Source organism: Dendrobates tinctorius, unplaced genomic scaffold (assembly GCF_039654945.1).
Source record: "Dendrobates tinctorius isolate UK_male_01 unplaced genomic scaffold, ASM3965494v1 ptg000104l, whole genome shotgun sequence".
Taxonomy (NCBI): Eukaryota; Metazoa; Chordata; class Amphibia; order Anura; family Dendrobatidae; genus Dendrobates; species Dendrobates tinctorius.
This window is the reverse complement of record NW_027361772.1, coordinates 1-18,300: the sequence shown is the minus strand read 5'-3', so window position 1 is coordinate 18,300 and position 18,300 is coordinate 1. Positions and strand designations below refer to the sequence as shown.

At 50.5% G+C, this 18,300-nt stretch overlaps 1 pseudogene; it reads left to right on the top strand.

The window, feature by feature from the left end:
* Window positions 1-28: 28 nt before the first annotated feature.
* Window positions 29-14,480, top strand: LOC141100241 (DNA-directed DNA/RNA polymerase mu-like; annotated as a pseudogene).
* Window positions 14,481-18,300: the final 3,820 nt, after the last annotated feature.

Below are 18,300 nucleotides of genomic sequence, written 5' to 3'. Positions count from 1 at the left end.
GGTATTTAAATAAAGGGGCGGAGCTGTCTGCCTTTGCGGGTCATTTGCATAGGGGCGTGGTCCTAGAAGCGGAAGTCTGTGAGGCTGCGCACCGTGGGTGGTGAGGCCAGGAGGCCAAGTGTGGAGGGAAGGTGGTGCATGGCCGCTTGGGTTTGGGGGCGCAGCAGGCCACAGGGGGTTAGTGAACTGTCGTAGATTCAGCGATGCTTTCCTGGATTGGGGGTGTGCATGTTGGGGGTGTGCATGTTGGGGGGCACCTGCTTTGGGTTAGAGGCCTGTTTACATTGTGTAATATTCCTGTGCGTTCTTTATATGTGAAGTTCAGCATTTCCTTGTTTTTTTCCTGCTTTGTATTGTTAGTGCATAGTCAGATGCAGCCAGCGAGTTCTGTTTTTCTCTCGCTGCCATTTTGCATGGGATGTTTAATTTTTCTGGTAAAACCTCACAACTTGACGGCACCGTCTGAATGTCCTCTGTGCCCCGGCCGGGGTCCTGGTTAGCGGCCGTCCGCACCGCCGAGTGTTAGATGGCCGCCGGCAGGAGATGACATTGCACAAGGTCTCTACCAGCCGCTATAAGTTTCCATGTTGTAACTTTAGTTCCATTTTTTTATCTTATCAGGAGATTGTGATCTGTTGTTGGAGACGGAAACGACTCATCGCTCAGACTAATGTGCGGCACCGTAAGTCAGACCAATGTATAGATCGGTGGGTTGGCAGGGTCACCAAGTATAATGACACATGCGAAGCTTAAAGGGAGTCTGTCAGCAGTTTTTGTTATGTAATCTGACTGCAGCATGATATAGGGACAGAGACCCTGATTCCAGCGATGTGTCACTTAGTTTACTGTGTGCAGCTGTTAAAATGGAGTTACAGGCTTCTCTGCTGCAGATTAGTTGAGCTGTGTATAACCCCGCTTACAACAAAGCTTTCCCAGTACGCTGTGTAGTGACGGAGAGCTGCTGGTCAGTGCTGGGGGGCAGAGGTTGGACTAGGAGGAACGAGGACAGTTTTCAGGTAGTGATAATTTCCTGCTGATGAAACACTGATTGTATTGGAACAGAAAAACAGCCCAGTAAGTGACACATCGCTGTATTCAGAGTGTCTGCTCCTACACCATGGTGCTCTCAGGTTACATAGCCAAAGTTTGATGACAAATTTCCTTTAAATTTTGAAGTTTTTCCAACAGGCACAAAAAGTGTTCTTGTCACCATCTGATAAGAGGCGCACAAATGGAGGCCAGAGCTGTATACCTTGATCTCTCTGTGTCATTATCATCAATGGTTATTTCATGGATTCTGCAATTATCTATTTTCTTTAGGAATTCATAGAGGTGCGAGCATATTAATGAAGGGGTCCTATAGCAAACTTCCAAATAGTCCCCCCCCCCCCACCCACCCCCTCAAAAAAAAACCCAAAACCTTACAATTATTTTGCAGGGATCAGGCACTGTCAGTGTTGCATCAGCTGATGTACACACAGTGACAAGAGCTGCATTGAGTCTGTAGTTGCTGTTGCTGGATCCTGCAGAACAGCCCATGTTAAAAAAAAAAAAAAAAAAAAAAAAAACTGGGGGCGAGGGTTGAGGTGCCAGGTGTAATCCCAATGATTTGGAATTGATGACCAGAAAACCCCTTTAAAGCAAAAAGTTGGGGCAGACAAGTAGCTTCTAGAAGTGTCTGGTAGCGACTTTCTCCTCTCTCTGTTGAAAACACAAATGGTCAGGCGAAGCAAGTACCCACATGTAACGTTTGTCCAAGTACTATTTAACCCCTTTCCGTTCTTGTTGGGCGTAATAATACTTTCAAGGAGGAATCCTGTTTGGTGTGGGCTCTGGCGCTGATCCTGTACCTTTCCAGGCACATGTCAGCTGATCTATTCAGCTGACTTGTGCTTGCTACAGCCGCGGGTCGAATCGCGATCCACCCGCAACTGTTAACTAGTTGAATGCCGCTGTCAATTTCTGACAGAAGCATTTAACTCGCACTTACCGGAAGCACGTTCTTTATGCTGCCCATCGGTGACCCCGTCTTATGATCGCGGGTCACCTATGGATGGATTGGCATGACAACAAGAAGCCTCCAGCCGACCTCTATGGTTGTCATAGCCAGATTGCTATGAGCACCGCCCGATGGTCGGTGCTCACAGCAAGTGAGCATTTCTGCTACGTTCAGGCGGATCTGATCATCACTGTGGAGCAGAGTAGATGAGACCACTGCAGCTTCTAGTGTCCCATAGAGACTATTGAAGCATGCAAAAAGTAAAAAAAAAAATAAAGTTTTTAAAAATATAAAAGTTCAAATCACCCCCCTTTCGCCCCATTCAAACTAATATATACACATATTTGGCATCGCCGCGTTCAGAATTGCCCGATCTACCAATATAAAAAAAATGAACCCGGTCGCTAAATGACATAACGAGAAAAAAAAAAAAGCGCCACAATGCAATAACGGGCGATCAAAAGTTCGTATCTGCACCAAAATGGTATCATTAAAAACTTCAGCTTGGAGAGCAAAAAATAAGCCCTCACCCAACCCGAGATCACGAAAAATGGAGACGCTACAGGTCTCGGAAGATGGCGCAAATTACAAAATTTGTAATTTTTTTTTTCACCACTTGGGTAAAAAAGAACCTAGACATGTTTGGTGTCTATGAACTTGTAATGACCTGAAGAATCATAATGGCAGGGCAGTTTTAGCATTTAGTGAACATAAAAAAAAAAACTGTGGAATTGCACTTTTATTTCAATTTCACCGCACTTGGAATTTTTTTTCCTGTTTTCCAGTACACCACATGGTAAAACCAATGGTGTTGTTCAAAAGTACAACTTGTCCTTCAAAAAGCAAGCCCTCACATGGCCATATTGATGGAAAAATATAAAGTTATGGCTCTGAGAAGAAAGAGGAAAAAACGAAAACGCAAAAACTGAAATACCCCTGGTCGTTAAGGGGTTAATGTGTGTTTCCGCATTTACTCTGCTGTCCTCAATGAAAATACATGCTGGCCGTGCCTGCGGGAGGTGGGGCCAGTGATCCCCGGACAGTTTGGAGGGAGGGTGAGCAGAACCCATAGAAGCAGTACAGGCTCCATAGAAAGTAGTAAGCTTGTCCAGTGGCCAGAGCGGAAGGTGCTGGGCGAGCCAAAGTGCTAGGTTATGTTATAATCAGTAACTACATTGTATGACCCATTTCTCCCCTGCAAGGTCCCTGTGTTCTGCCAGTGTCACCTGTACCATTCACTGTAGGAGTGTCTGGAGGGAAAAACTGTGTGCCGTGATTTATCCATCTTGAGACTGTAACACAACAAGAAAGCACAAAATGACAAATTTGCAAAAATACTCTGCAGTAAATAACATGACAGTAATCGGCAAGTGCTGTATAACAAATACAGGGTATTTAGTCGATACGTTTTTTGCAAAAAATGTATACCAAGCTGCTTCACCACGTCACGGTAACCCTTCACGAAGCAGTCCCTATCTATTGTATTTAAAACCTGAACATGTGAACAGTGTCTAAATGAACAGGATACAGACAGGCCCCTCCTAGCATATGGGCTTGTGGTGCAAGACAGCTCATTTATGTGCATGTCACACAGGAGAGGAGTGGACAGAGTATTTTTTGCAAATTTGTCATTTTGTGCTTTCTTGTTGTGTTTCAGCCATTGGGTGGTGTGAGCATTGTCTTACCGACTTGTTCACACTTGTGCATGTCACATATGTTTTTAATCCGTTTTTTCCGTGCTCAGCATGGTTTGGGAGACCCCACCCCTCTCCTGTGTGACATGCACATAAATGAGCTGTCTTGCACCACAAGCCCATATACTAGGAGGCGCCTGTCTGTATCCTGTTCATTTAGATACTGTTCACATGTTCAGGTTTTAAATACATTAGGTAGGGACTGCTTCGTGAAGGGTTACCGTGACGTGGTGAAGCGGCTTGGTATACATGTTTTGCAAAAAACGTATCGACTAAATACCCTGTATTTGTTATACAGCACTTGCTGATTACTGTCATGTTTTTTACTGCATAGTATTTTTTGCAAATTTGTCATTTTGTGCTTTCTTGTAGTGTTTCAGCCATTGGGTGGTGTGAACATTGTCTTACCGACTTGTTCACACTTGTGCATGTCACATATGTTTTTAATCCATCTTGAGACTGTGTAGTAGTCTCAGGATGGTGCTTTGTAAGTGGAATGAGCAGGCACTGAGGCGCGGGAGCGTGTGGGCTGCTGAGAAGATGCAACTTTAGCAGAGAAACCTGAGCGCGCTGCCTCCTGGGAAAGGTAGTGTGGAGGCACAGAGGGTGAACTTGTAGGAAGTTCGGGATGCAATGAATAATCGATCATAAGAAAATACTGAAGGGGAGCTAACGGGAAATGCAAAGTAACATCCGGGTGTGAGGACTCATTACAAGGACAGTCAGATCATTATTTTTCTTTGTGCAGGAAAATTCTTTTAATAAGTGCAGGCAGCAGTAATCTATCCGTCCCGCAGCTGAATACAGTCTATTGTTTCCTGTTATCATGCTGGGGAGCGGCTGAGAGCTCTGCAGAAATGTCTGCCCCATGATCACTGCTGTGGGAAGCTCTCCATACATGTGTGACTGATCTTTACAGTTACCGCTCCCATTATGTGTATAGGGACCCCCTCTGGCGCTGTGTAGGGTCAGGTGAACAGTTATGATGACGTCCGACCCTTGTCGTCTGTTTCTTGCTCAGGCTTTACGATGTTCCCATTCCCACTTAAAAAGAGAAGGAAAGAGGCTGCGGCCCCCACGGATCCAGTAGCCCCACCAGTTGTATTTCCTGATGTCTGGATATTCTTGGTTGAGCGACGAATGGGGGCTGCACGAAGGGGCTTCCTCACATCACTGGCACAAAGGAAAGGATTCGGTGTGGCACATGAATACAGGTAACACAAACCCGGTGTCATCGTTGCACAGTATGTAATGGGGATATTTAGATGGGTGCGTTTTCCTATTCCTAAAATCTCTGGATGTTGTGTTCTTATTGACATTTCTCACGCATCCCCAGGTCACTCTTATGGCCACAAGATGGATTTTTGAAGGAAATCTCTTCATTCCTCTGATTGTCCCCAAGATGTCATGTGGATTACTGTTGCTGCAGTCTCTGAATCATTTTAATTTTATCCTGCAGCATCACATACAGTTGTGCTTAGAAGTTTACATACCCTGGCAGTCATTTGGATGTTATGGGTTGTCATTATGATTTAAAAAGAGAAAACACAGTAGTTTGACAATAAATGGCTTCACCCAACCACCAACCATGAGTGGAGAAAAAGGTTTGATGTTATCATTTATATTCTCTGAAAAAAAGGCCCAGAAAGCAAAAATTCTGCCGAGGTATGTAAACTTTGGAGCACAACTGTGTGTTAATAAGGCCGGTCGCACTAGTGTGGCAGGGCATCTCTTCCCTCAAACTAGTCTGTCCTCTGACCTTCTAATTACGCCTCCTTGCATGTGACTGACAGCCTGCATAATCAGTATTGTGTCAAGGTACTGTCACACTTAGCGATATCACTAGCAATATCGCTATAACTTGTGACATATCGTTGGTGCATCGCTAAGTGTGACAGTACCTTAAGTCACACCCTGGTAGGCGTGATGAGAAGATCCAAGACCTGGATAAGAGATACCGCTGCTTTTCTGGTCCTTCCCCCATTAAGGGGTTGTCCGGCCTTGGGGTACAAGACTAGTCACTTTGTGACTGAAGACTTGTGAATCCTCGTAGACTGTCATATGACCGCAAGTGTGCGATTTGCATACTTCTGGGGCCACATTCCAACTAGACTGTGTCCAGCCTTGCTCCTTTATTTTTCTTTTTTTATATAGCGCTAACATATTCCGCAGCGCTTTACAGTTTGCACACATTATCATCACTGTCCCTGATGGGGCTCACAATCTAAATTCTCTATCAGTATGTCTTTGGAATGTGGGAGAAAACCGGAGTGCCCGGAGGAAACCCACGCAAACACGGGGAGAACATACAAACTCCTTGCAGATGTCCTTGGTGAGATTCGAGCCCAGGACCCCAGTGCTGCATAACTGCAGTGCTATCCACTGAGCCACCATGCTGCTCCATACACTTGCATTGAGTGAGGCTTTGCACGTCTAGTCAGCAGGTGACAGCATGCATGCAAATCATGCACTTGCAGTTACGCTTGCGTAAGGCCAAACAACCCTTTTAACGTATGTGAAGGTATTTACCAGTCCTGGGAATGAAGATGCCACTATACTGTTTTTGCTGCCCAGTAGTTCCCTGGCCACCCTGCTGTGCAGGGGAACTGCAGTACAGCTACAATACATTGTCTAGGACTGTTCCCTGCACAGCTCTGCAGCCCCTTAAGGATGGTTTCACATTTGCGTTTGGAGGTGCAGCCGATGCTCGCCGTGAAGCTCCGCCCCCTGCTGCGCCGCCTCGGTCAGCTCCGCATATATGCGCATGCAGCCTGCGTACCCTATCTTTAGCATTGGGTACGCAGCCCGTGGCAGGTATGCTTTTGCTGCCGCAGGCGTCCTTTTGACGGTGCAGCAACCTGCGCCAAACGCAACGTGTTGTCAAAAGGACGCATGCAGCGCCAAAAGCATACCTGCGCACGGCCTGCGTACCCAATGCTAAAGATAGGGTACGCAGACCGCATGCAGCGGCGTGCGCCCATAGGCGGAGCTGACCGGAGGTGGAGCGGCAGGGGGCGGAGCTTCACAGCGAGCGTCCGCTGCTCCTCCAAACGCAAATGTGAAACTAGTCTTACTGTTCTATCCGGACCACCCGCTGTGTGTGGGAATGTCAGTACAGCTCCATTCCAGCACAGTGCCCTGCAAAACTAGTGGCCAAGATCCGCTCTGCCGGAAAAACGTCTCTGCTGCCCATTTAGCATAGCTGATGTGTCACTTTTTTTCATAGGCAGATTCCATGTCACTTAATACAGCTTTTATTCTCAATAAAATAACAATGCCGGGGACATCTTTTCCTCTGTTATTTTTCCTGGAAATGTATGAATACATATACACAGCTCAAAAAAATAAAGGGAACACTAAAATACCACATCATAGATATCTCTGAAATATTCCAGTTGCAAATTTTTATTCATTGCAGAGTGGAATGTGTTCAGAACAATAAAACATAACAATTCAATGTAAATCAAAATGAATATCCCATGGAGGTCTGGATTTGGAATGAAACTCAAAATCCTTGCACAAAGGCGGAGATAGCGGTCCTGCTGCTGGGTTGTTGCCCTCCTACGGCCCCCTCCACATCTGGTGTACTGTCCTGTCTCCTGGTAGCGCCTCTGGACACTACGCTGACAGACACAGCAAACATTCTTGCCACAACGCACATTGATGTGCCATCCTGGATGAGCTGCACTACCTGAGCCACTTGTGTGGGTTGTAGAATCTATCTCATGCTACCACGAGTGTGAAAGCACAACCAACATTCTAAAGTGACCAAAACATCAGCCAGAAAGCATTGGTACTGAGATGTGGTCCCCACCTGCAGAACCACTCCTTTTATTGAGGGTGTCTTGATAATTGCCAATAATTTCCATCTGTCTATTCCATTTGCACAACATCATGTGAAATTGATTGTCAATCAGTGTTGCTTCCTAAGTGGACAGATTGATTTCATAGAAGTTTGATTTACTTGGAATTATATTCTGTTTAAGTGGTCCCTTTATGTTTTTGAGCAGTGTATAAATGGATGATGCTGCTTCCGTCTGCGGTGTCGGAGTATGTAGGGACATGTCGTATTGATCAGGTGAATGGAGCTTTCCAGGGTCTGCAGAGTTCTAGGAAAATATGCTTCAAAATTGACATTTTCTTGGGTATGAAAGTATTTACAGACCTGTCAGGAGATGGTCCTCTATAAGGTAGCGGGCATATCTACTAATACAGGTGTATGGAACATGTATGTGTCCTTTTACAGGCGGGTACTCCAGAAAACATTGGTGCTGCTCTGCTTCTGCCCCGATGAATCCCGGTAATTGCGGTGTATGATACCGGTATGTTTGTTTTCTGGCAGCGGTGCGGTGACACATGTGGTGTCCGAACAGAATTCATTCTCCGACGTCCTCGGCTGGATTGAAAGGAAGACTGGGAATCCCGTGATGCCGAGCGCTGACGATCAGACAGTACCACATATCCTGGACATCAGCTGGTTTACAGAGAGCATGAGTTCAGGAAAACCTGTGGCTGTGGAAGCCAGACACCGTTTAGGGGTAACGGGGACTTATTTTTAACTTTTGTGTATGTTTGCTCTTTTTTTTTTTTCTTTCTATAGACATGGCCCTATCACAACTAGCAGAGGCTGAAATGTACATAATGTCTTCTCTAGGAAGGTCTCTCTGCAAATGGACGTCCTGGTGACCAGGTTGGCGCAGGAGCTATGCCCAGTGCGATTACATTGGGGGCTCGGCAAAAAACTGACTACAACAGCCGGTGTTGGCACCGATCCTGATTATTTAAGCGTACAGATGCTGCGATCAATATCGGCCACAACATTTAAATGGTTCAGAGAAGAAGGGGGCTCCTTCTTTCACAACATCCCCCCCCTTGAGGGTTCGATTCTAAGGAACGCAATGGCATTTTGGTCTGTGGAAATGTGGAAAAACACACACACAAGGGGAAAAAAAATTTCCCATTAAAAGTCTTAATTTTTTTTGTGTTAAAACAAATACACTACTCACAAAAAGTTCTAGATATTTGGCTTTCGGGTGAAATTTATGGAAAACTTAAAGTTCACACTACAGTGATATTTTATCATGGAAGTAGGCGTTTAAGTAGAAGCAGTAATGGTGGTTTCCTCATTTCAAATAATTTATTGAAACAAAAGCCAACAACAGTGGAGGGCATACCCCCAACACAAAATGTCAGTGTCTCAATAACTTGCCATGTAAGCCTCCATTACATCTTGAGGATGACGTCTCTTGCTGTTCACAAGTGGAGTTTTTAACTGCTGAGGCATGCCATCCCACTCTTCTTGAAGGGCGGCCCTCAGGTCATTGAGGTTTCGGGGTGCAGAGTTACGAGCCTCTGCACGACAGCTCAGCTGATCCCATAGGTTTTCTATGGGATTCAGGTCTGGAGAAAGTGCAGGCCGCTCCATTGATGTCCCCCGGTCTCCAGCAGCTGCTCCTTAATGATGCGACCTCGATGAGCTGGAGCATTGTCGTCCATGAAGATGAAGTTAGGCCTGTGTAGTTCGTGCAGAGGCACAATGACTGAATTAATGATGTTATTCAGTAGTAGGGTCTGTCACTTACCATTCATAAAGTGTAGGACAGTTCTGTATTGACTAGACACATCTGCCCACAGTGTAACACCACCACCAATGGCTCGTCTGGTGACAACTGTGGCTGATGCATAGCGTCTCCACGTCTCCCAACATCGTTGGCAGCCATAATTTCTGCTCAATGTGAATGGACTTTCATCAGTGAACAGCACTGAGGCCCACTGGTCTCATTCAGCGTAGATGCTCCCTGGCCCATGCAAAACAGTGACGCCTGTGCCTGGTGTTGGGGTCAGATACCTTGCAGGTCGTCTAGCACGCAGACCACGCTGATGTAAATGGTTTTGAATGGTCTGAGGTGACACTTTGGTGCCTCTCACCTCCCTTAAATGTGCCTGGAGTTGCGTGGCATTCATCATCCAGTTCCTAAGGGCATTGTTCAGAATGAAGCGGGCATCTGTGTGGGATGTGGCCAAAGGACGTCCACTTCTCTGCCGTTCTGTGACTCTTCCAGTCTCTCTGTATCTCTGTTGCACACTGATGATGGCTCTGTGACCCTCTGAGCTCAGTGGCCTCTTCCATCTGAGAACATCCTGCTTGAAGCAACGTAATGGCGAGGTCTGGTTGATCAATTGTTAGGTGTCGCCTTGGTCTTATGATGCCAAAATGTGAACAGTCTGATGAGGAGGACTGATTCTCACTGAACCACAAAATGTATCGGCCAATTCATGGATCTAACGTCTGTTGTGAATTTTACCATTAAGCTCCTTGTTGGAGAACAGCAAGTTCTGCAAAAAGTACTGAAACATTGAACAGTTGGACATGGAATGCTCTGTCAGTTTTCATGTTTTTCTTAAATTCTAGATTTTAGGATCCGAAATGTGTAAAGACAAAGACGCCCTTCCATCAGTAGCGCCGTATGCCTGCCAGCGTCAGACGCCTTTGATCCACCATAATTCAGAGATTACAGTAAGTGACTGCCATCAAAGGAAAAAACGAATGTTCCTGCATCGGGTGCGGCTGTACAGTCCGAAGGTTTTCAATGGCCTCATTGACTTTTCTATCTGAGTGTGATCCAATAATCAGATCAAACTCTGGTATGCAGCATTTTTTTTTTCCTTCCTTATAATGGTCCGGTCAGATCTGGCTCTCCCGGGGCTTGTGTGACATTGTTAGGTGAGCCCTGAGGCTAATCAGCACTGCCTTCACTCTCCTCTCCTATGGAAATACTTTATATCCAGAGGATGTGAGAGCAGTCACATATCTCATTTTCTCCAGATGTCTATTTGTCTGAAGTCTGGAAGAGTGAAAGCAGCGCTGATTGGCCACAGGGATCTCGTGACGTAACAATGTCCTGTGACCCCTGGTTGACACTGCTGGAACAACGCCGGCATCGGAGGTGAGTATATATGTTATTATTTTACTGGAAGAGATTGAGAAAGGTTTTTCCAAATAGTGAACAGCCCCTTTAAGGGAGTAAATAATTTTGCCCACTTCAACACTCTAATATATTCTATCTTTACCCTACTGCATCTTGCATGGTTGCCGCCATGTTTCCGGACATGTTCCAGGAATGAACATTTATAGCATATCTGACTTTACAATGTTGTGATGCCAGCCACTGGTCGTAACAAAAAGGAATCTTGTGCCACAAACTTTTACTCTAGAGCTAAGCAAAAATAGGAACGCACCTTTATTTCTTCCATAGGCAAGAATTCAGGACCCATTCGTGCAAGTGCAGAGGTCTATCTGTATCCATCACATAGGCCTCCATGTAATGAGTGCAGCAGACGCAGCAGTTCTTTCCATTTATGTTTGCATGGTTCCGGGAGAATGGGGATCATCATCTAGATTTTGCAAATTTTGGTGGCTTCATAATTAAATCACCGCCAATTGCTATAGTGGAGCAAAACTATTTGCCATACCCTGGTGGTTCAGTTGCTTCGCCGGTAGTCCGTGCCCGCTGGGCCAGTTCCCTAAAAACCTCTTCTTACCCGCCGGCATCGCTGGCTGCTCTTCTGAATGGTTGGCCCGGCGCAACAGCATCGTTGCAGTGTGATGCACACAGACCTAATCAGAAGAGTCAAGTGATGTTACCGACAGGTAGGAAGAGGATCAAAAGGTCCGGCGGCCACGGACTACCAACGTGACTGGTGGACCAGGGTCCTATGAGTCCTTTTTGCTCAACCCTCCTAATTTCCCTTTAATAGCAAACTATTGGGATATCCCTCCAATGTTTGCCACTAAAAGCGGGTTTCGTGGGCTGTTGTCAAGGCTTGTATTGCAGCAACGATTGGATGAGAGTTAGTATTGCTGCTACTTAAGGGGGTGGCTCCCTTTCAATAAAATTTACCTTCTGGTTGCAGATAGATAGAAAGAAAAAAATCAGGCAGCACGCCAGTTCAAAGAAAAATTGTGGACTTTAATCCAGCGCCAAGTGGTGCAACGTTTCAACCTCACAGCACGGTCTTTGGTGTTTGGCATTAGCTGTGGCGCGGACATCACGTCAACGGGACAATAGCCAATCCGTGAGCTCAGCCGCTCTGAACGGGGCGTTCCTATATAGATAGAATGCCCCATTCAGAGCTGATGAGCTCACTGGTTGGCTGTCTAAGTCAAAGCGGCAGCCAGCGCCAGACACCAGGAAGAGCGGTGGAGATTCCCTGGTGGACCGGGAAAGGTGAGTACAGCGCATTGGTTTATTTGTGTACTTTTTTATGATAAACTGAAACAAGAGGGGAAATTTAATTGTAAATGAACCACCCCTTTAAGGGTACATTTGACAGACCACATTGTAGTGATTATTTTATTATATGTTGTTTTGGATGATGATTCCATAATATCTCTCTTCCTGTAAAAGGATGGGAATTTAAGGGGTAACGTTTCTACCTGTAAAGACTGACATGCCAGTGTAAGGAGGCTTATAAGTCCTGCAATGCTCCTCTGGGAAATTAAATATGCAGAATGCCTCTTCAGTGTTTAACAAGTCTTGCCTTACCACACATCTCAATTTGTAAAGAGTAGAGTTGAGCGACTTTGGTCGGATCGGGTTTCATGAAACAAAATTTGTTTCAGATGAAACTGGTCCGACTGGGGCAAAAAAAGTCGGAGCTTCGTCCGAAACCCGACCCCAATGCAAGTCAATGGGGAATAAAAGTCGGCATTGAGTGGATGAATTTCATCCGCTCAAAGCCGACATTTATTTCCCATTGATTTGCATTGGAGTCAGGTTTCGGACGAAACTCCGACTTTTTTTGCCCCAGTCGGACCAGTTTCATCTGAAACAAATTTTGTTTCATGAAACCCGATCCGACCAAAGTCGCTCAACTCTAGTAAAGAGTCAATATTGACATATAGGATTGCTACTTGCTATAGGTGACACTAGATTCCTTGTCGTCTTCCTCTCTGAAGAGGATATTTGCATAACTAAATTCCCAGAGGAGCATTGCATGGCCTGTATGTCACTCCTCCACAAGGAGAGATTTTAGCCCTTAGACTCAAGTCAGCAGCCTCTCATACAGCCAAATCAGATCTCTCATGCTTTGCACTAAGAGGGGCAAAAACCCCGAAACACGTGTTTGCAAATATGTTTTGGCTGTTATCCTAAGTCATGTGGCAAGGCTTGCTAAAGGGTCAATAGTGGGTTTTAAGATTGCTACTTCCAATAGGTGGCACTAGAGTTCAAGTCCAGCAAAAGTATTAAATCCAGTGATGTCTTTGCTTTGTGACCAGGTAGTCAGCTTATCAGTCTGTGATCAGTGTAGAAAGATATGTTTGGCCCAACGGGTTATTAATTCATAGCAGTAGAGGCTTTCCCACCATAATTTGGGCCATGCACTGATCATATATAATGATTTTGCGCCTCTTGCAGGTTTTGTTTTTTTTTGTTTTTTTTTTTGCATGGGCATTGGTTTCGGAAATGCCTTTGTGTGATTGGGGCTGTGATGCTCACTTTTAGGAAGCTCTGGAGATGTGGAAAAAGCAGCTGCTTTACAGGGCTCTGAAGTCCGAAGTCTGGCTTTTGCAAGAGCAGCATCTGTGCTCAAGTCTCTACCAATTAAGCTGCGATCTGCTAAAGAAGCCAAAAACTTGGTGTGGTGCGGAGGTCACAGCCAGGGCGGTCATCCAGGTAATTTGGTAAAACAAGGGCGAGGACAGATGAAATAATGTGTCCCCACTGGCTTTTTTCTTAATCTGATGAGGTGGTCGCACCTCTTGTTGCTCCTCATAATGGGTGCCTAAAAATCCCAGCCTGCTGTGCCAATCCATCAGTAATTGTGAGCCATGGGATTTATTACTGTGTGACGTAATGGGTGGAAATGTTCTCCTATTAAAGGTTCTGATTCATCAGAATAACCCTAAGGCCTGTTTCACACTTCAGTTTTTCCAGTCAGTCCGAATCCGCCAAAATAGCGGAAAACGGATCCGCCGAAGTTGAAAAATTAAAGGAACCGCGCCTGTGGAAAAAAAAATTAAAAATACCGGCGATGTAGCGCAGTCCGGAGCGGCATGGTGACTCGGGAGCTGTGGGCACGGCGGGATCATCAGCGGTGAAGTAGCGGGAGCAGCAGCGGTGGTCACGGCATCAGTAGGTGCGCTGTCGTGGAGAAGGTGCCGTAAAGGAGCGGTGATGTGGAGGAGTATGTCGTGGAGGAGAGAGAGATCTCGCGGGACAGCAGCGGCGATGTGGAGGAGAGAGGTCAGCCGCGGCGATGTGGAGGGGTATGTCGTGGGAGAGAGATTTTATCCAGCAGCCAGACAGAAATGCGGGTTAATTTAGTAAATAGTGGATGCGGAGAACAAAATAACGTTACATGCTCCGTCCGGGCCGCTGAGTGGACGCCAAAATCTTGGCGGATCCGTACAAAAGCGGATCGAATGGACGACCATCCATCAAGATCCGCCGATAATGCAAGTCTATGAGGAAAAAAAACGGATCCGCCAAGTAAAATGGCGGATCCGGTTTTTTTTTTCAAATCTGCAGATCTTGACTTCACTCAGCCTGAAATTTTTTTTTTGCGGATCCGCCAAAATTTTGACGTCCGCCGACATGCCCGAACGGAGCATGTAACATTTTTTCGGGCGGCAGGATCCGCACTTCTCACTGCGCATGGCTGAAAGACTTCACTCAGCCTGAAATTTAACCCTAAACTCTGTTCTGGCGGCTGGATAAAATCTCTCTCGCGCTCTCTCTCTCTCGCGCTCTCTCTCTCTCGCGCTCTCTCTCTCTCGCGCTCTCTCTCGCGCTCTCTCTCTCGCGCTCTCTCTCTCTCGCGCTCTCTCTCTCTCGCGCTCTCTCTCTCTCCGCGCTCTCTCTCTCTCGCGCTCTCTCTCTCTCGCGCTCTCTCTCTCTCGCGCTCTCTCTCTCTCGCGCTCTCTCTCTCTCGCGCTCTCTCTCTCTCGCGCTCTCTCTCTCTCGCGCTCTCTCTCTCTCGCGCTCTCTCTCGCGCTCTCTCTCTCTCGCGCTCTCTCTCTCTCGCGCTCTCTCTCTCTCGCGCTCTCTCTCGCTCTCTCTCTCGCGCTCTCTCGCGCGCTCTCTCTCTCGCGCGCTCTCTCTCTCGCGCGCGCGGAGAGAGAGAGCGCGCGCGCGCTCTCTCTCTCTCTCTCGCGGAGAGAGAGCGAGAGAGCGAGCGAGAGAGCGAGAGAGCGCGAGAGAGAGAGCGCGAGAGAGAGAGAGCGAGAGAGAGAGAGAGCGCGAGAGAGAGAGAGCGCGCGCGAGAGAGAGAGAGCGCGCGAGAGAGAGAGAGCGCGCGAGAGAGAGAGAGCGCGCGAGAGAGAGAGAGCGCGCGAGAGAGAGAGAGCGCGCGAGAGAGAGAGCGCGCGAGAGAGAGAGAGAGCGCGCGAAGAGAGAGAGAGAGCGCGCGAGAGAGAGAGAGAGCGCGCGAGAGAGAGAGAGAGGCGCGCGAGAGAGAGAGAGAGCGCGCGAGAGAGAGAGAGAGCGCGCGAGAGAGAGAGAGAGCGCGCGAGAGAGAGAGAGAGCGCGCGAGAGAGAGAGAGAGCGCGCGAGAGAGAGAGAGAGCGCGCGAGGAGAGAGAGAGAGCGCGCGAGAGAGAGAGAGAGAGCGCGCGAGAGAGAGAGAGAGAGCGCGCGAGAGAGAGAGAGAGAGCGCGCGAGAGAGAGAGAGAGAGCGCGCGAGAGAGAGAGAGAGAGCGCGCGAGAGAGAGAGAGAGAGCGCGCGAGAGAGAGAGAGAGAGCGCGCGAGAGAGAGAGAGAGAGCGCGCGAGAGAGAGAGAGAGCGCGCGAGAGAGAGAGAGAGCGCGCGAGAGAGAGAGAGAGAGCGCGCGAGAGAGAGAGAGAGAGCGCGAGAGAGAGAGAGAGAGCCGCGAGAGAGAGAGAGAGCGCGCGAGAGAGAGAGAGAGAGCGCGAGAGAGAGAGAGAGCGCGCGAGAGAGAGAGAGAGAGCGCGCGAGAGAGAGAGAGAGCGCTGCGAGAGAGAGAGAGAGCGCGCGAGAGAGAGAGAGAGCGCGCGAGAGAGAGAGAGAGCGCGCGAGAGAGAGAGAGAGCGCGCGAGAGAGAGAGAGAGCGCGCGCGAGAGAGAGAGCGCGCGCGAGAGAGAGAGAGCGCGCGAGAGAGCGGCGCGAGAGAGAGAGAGAGCGCGCGAGAGAGAGAGAGAGCGCGCGAGAGAGAGAGAGCGCGAGAGAGAGAGAGAGCGCGCGAGAGAGAGAGAGCGCGCGAGAGAGAGAGAGCGCGAGAGAGAGAGCGCGAGAGAGAGAGAGAGAGAGCGCGAGAGAGAGAGAGCGCGAGAGAGCTCTCTCGCGCGCGCACGGAGAGAGAGCGCGCGAGAGAGAGCGCGCGCTCGCTCTCTCTCGCTCTCTCTCGCTCTCTCTCGCTCTCTCTCGCTCTCGCTCTCTCGCTCTCTCTCGCTCTCTCTCGCTCTCTCTCGCTCTCTCTCGCTCTCTCTCGCTCTCTCTCGCTCTCTCGCTCTCTCTCTCGCTCTCTCTCTCGCTCTCTCTCTCGCTCTCTCTCTCGCTCTCTCTCGCGCAGCGCGCGCTCTCTCTCTCGCGCGCGCGCTCTCTCTCTCTCGCGCTCTCTCGCTCCTCTCGCGCTCGCTCTCTCGCGCTCGCTCTCTCGCGCTCGCTCTCTCGCGCTCGCTCTCTCGCGCTCGCGCTCGCTCTCTCTCGCGCTCGCTCTCTCTCGCGCTCGCTCTCTCTCGCGCTCGCTCTCTCTCGCGCGCGCTCTCTCTCGCGCGCGCTCTCTCTCGCGCGCGCTCTCTCTCGCTCTCTCGCGCTCTCTCGCGCTCTCTCGCGCTCTCTCGCGCTCTCTCGCGCTCTCTCTCTCTCGCGCTCTCTCGCGCGCCCTCTCTCTCGCGCGCCCTCTCTCTCGCGCGCCCTCTCTCTCGCGCGCCCTCTCTCTCGCGCGCCCTCTCTCTCGCGCGCGCTCTCTCCGCGCGCGCTCTCTCTCGCGCGCTCTCTCTCTCCGCGCGCGCGCGCTCGCTCTCTCTCTCGCGCGCTCGCTCTCTCTCTCGCGCGCGCTCGCTCTCTCTCTCGCGCGCTCTCTCTCGCGCTCTCTCTCTCTCGCGCTCTCTCTCTCGCGTTCTCTCTCTCGCGCGCGCTCTCTCTCTCTCTCGCGCGCGCGCTCTCGCTCTCTCGCGCTCTCTCTCTCGCGCGCGCTCTCTCTCCGCGCGCGCGCGCGCTCTCTCTCTCGCGCGCGCTTTCTCTCGCGCGCTGCGCTCTCTCTCTCTCGCGCTCTCTCTCTCGCGCTCGCTCTCTCTCTCGCGCTCGCTCTCTCTCTCGCGCGCTCTCTCTCTCGCGCGCTCTCTCTCTCGCGCTCTCTCTCTCTCGCGCTCTCTCTCTCTCGCGCTCTCTCTCTCTCGCGCGCGCTCTCTCTCGCGCGCGCTCTCTCTCTCGCGCTCTCTCTCTCGCGCAGCGGCGCGCTCGCTCTCTCTCTCTCGCGCGCTCTCTCTCTCGCGCTCTCTCTCTCTCGCGCTCTCTCTCTCTCGCGCTCTCTCTCTCTCAGCGCTCTCTCTCTCTCGCGCTCTCTCTCTCGCGCTCTCTCGCGCGCCCTCTCTCTCGCGCGCCCTCTCTCTCGCGCGCCCTCTCTCTCGCGCGCCCTCTCTCTCGCGCGCCCTCTCTCTCGCGCGCGCTCTCTCCGCGCGCGCTCTCTCTCGCGCGCTCTCTCTCTCCGCGCGCGCGCGCTCGCTCTCTCTCTCGCGCGCTCGCTCTCTCTCTCGCGCGCGCTCGCTCTCTCTCTCGCGCGCTCTCTCTCGCGCTCTCTCTCTCGCGCTCTCTCTCTCGCGTTCTCTCTCTCGCGCGCGCTCTCTCTCTCTCTCTCGCGCGCGCGCTCTCGCTCTCTCGCGCTCTCTCTCTCGCGCGCGCTCTCTCGCGCGCGCGCGCGCGCGCTCTCTCTCTCGCGCGCGCTTTCTCTCGCGCGCGCGCTCTCTCTCGCGCTCTCTCTCTCGCGCTCGCTCTCTCTCTCGCGCTCGCTCTCTCTCTCGCGCGCTCTCTCTCTCGCGCTCTCTCTCTCTCGCGCTCTCTCTCTCTCTCGCGCTCTCTCTCTCTCGCGCTCTCTCTCTCTCGCGCGCGCGCTCTCTCTCTCGCGCTCTCTCTCTCGCCGCGCGCTCGCTCTCTCTCTCTCGCGCGCTCTCTCTCTCGCGCTCTCTCTCTCGCGCTCTCTCTCTCTCGCGCTCTCTCTCTCGCGCGCGCTCTCTCTCGCGCGCGCTCTCTCTCGCGCTGCGCGCGCGCGCGCGCGCTCTCTCTCTCGCGCGCGCTTTCTCTCGCGCGCGCGCTCTCTCTCTCGCGCGCGCTTTCTCTCGCGCGCGCGCTCTCTCTCTCTCGCGCTCTCTCTCTCTCGCGCTCTCTCTCTCGCGCTCGCTCTCTCTCTCGCGCGCTCTCTCTCTCGCGCGCTCTCTCTCTCGCGCTCTCTCTCTCTCGCGCTCTCTCTCTCTCGCGCTCTCTCTCTCTCGCGCTCTCTCTCTCTCGCGCGCGCTCTCTCTCTCGCGCTCTCTCTCTCGCGCGCCGCGCGCTCGCTCTCTCTCTCTCGCGCGCTCTCTCTCTCGCGCTCTCTCTCTCTCGCGCTCTCTCTCTCTCGCGCTCTCTCTCTCGCGCGCTCTCTCTCTCTCGC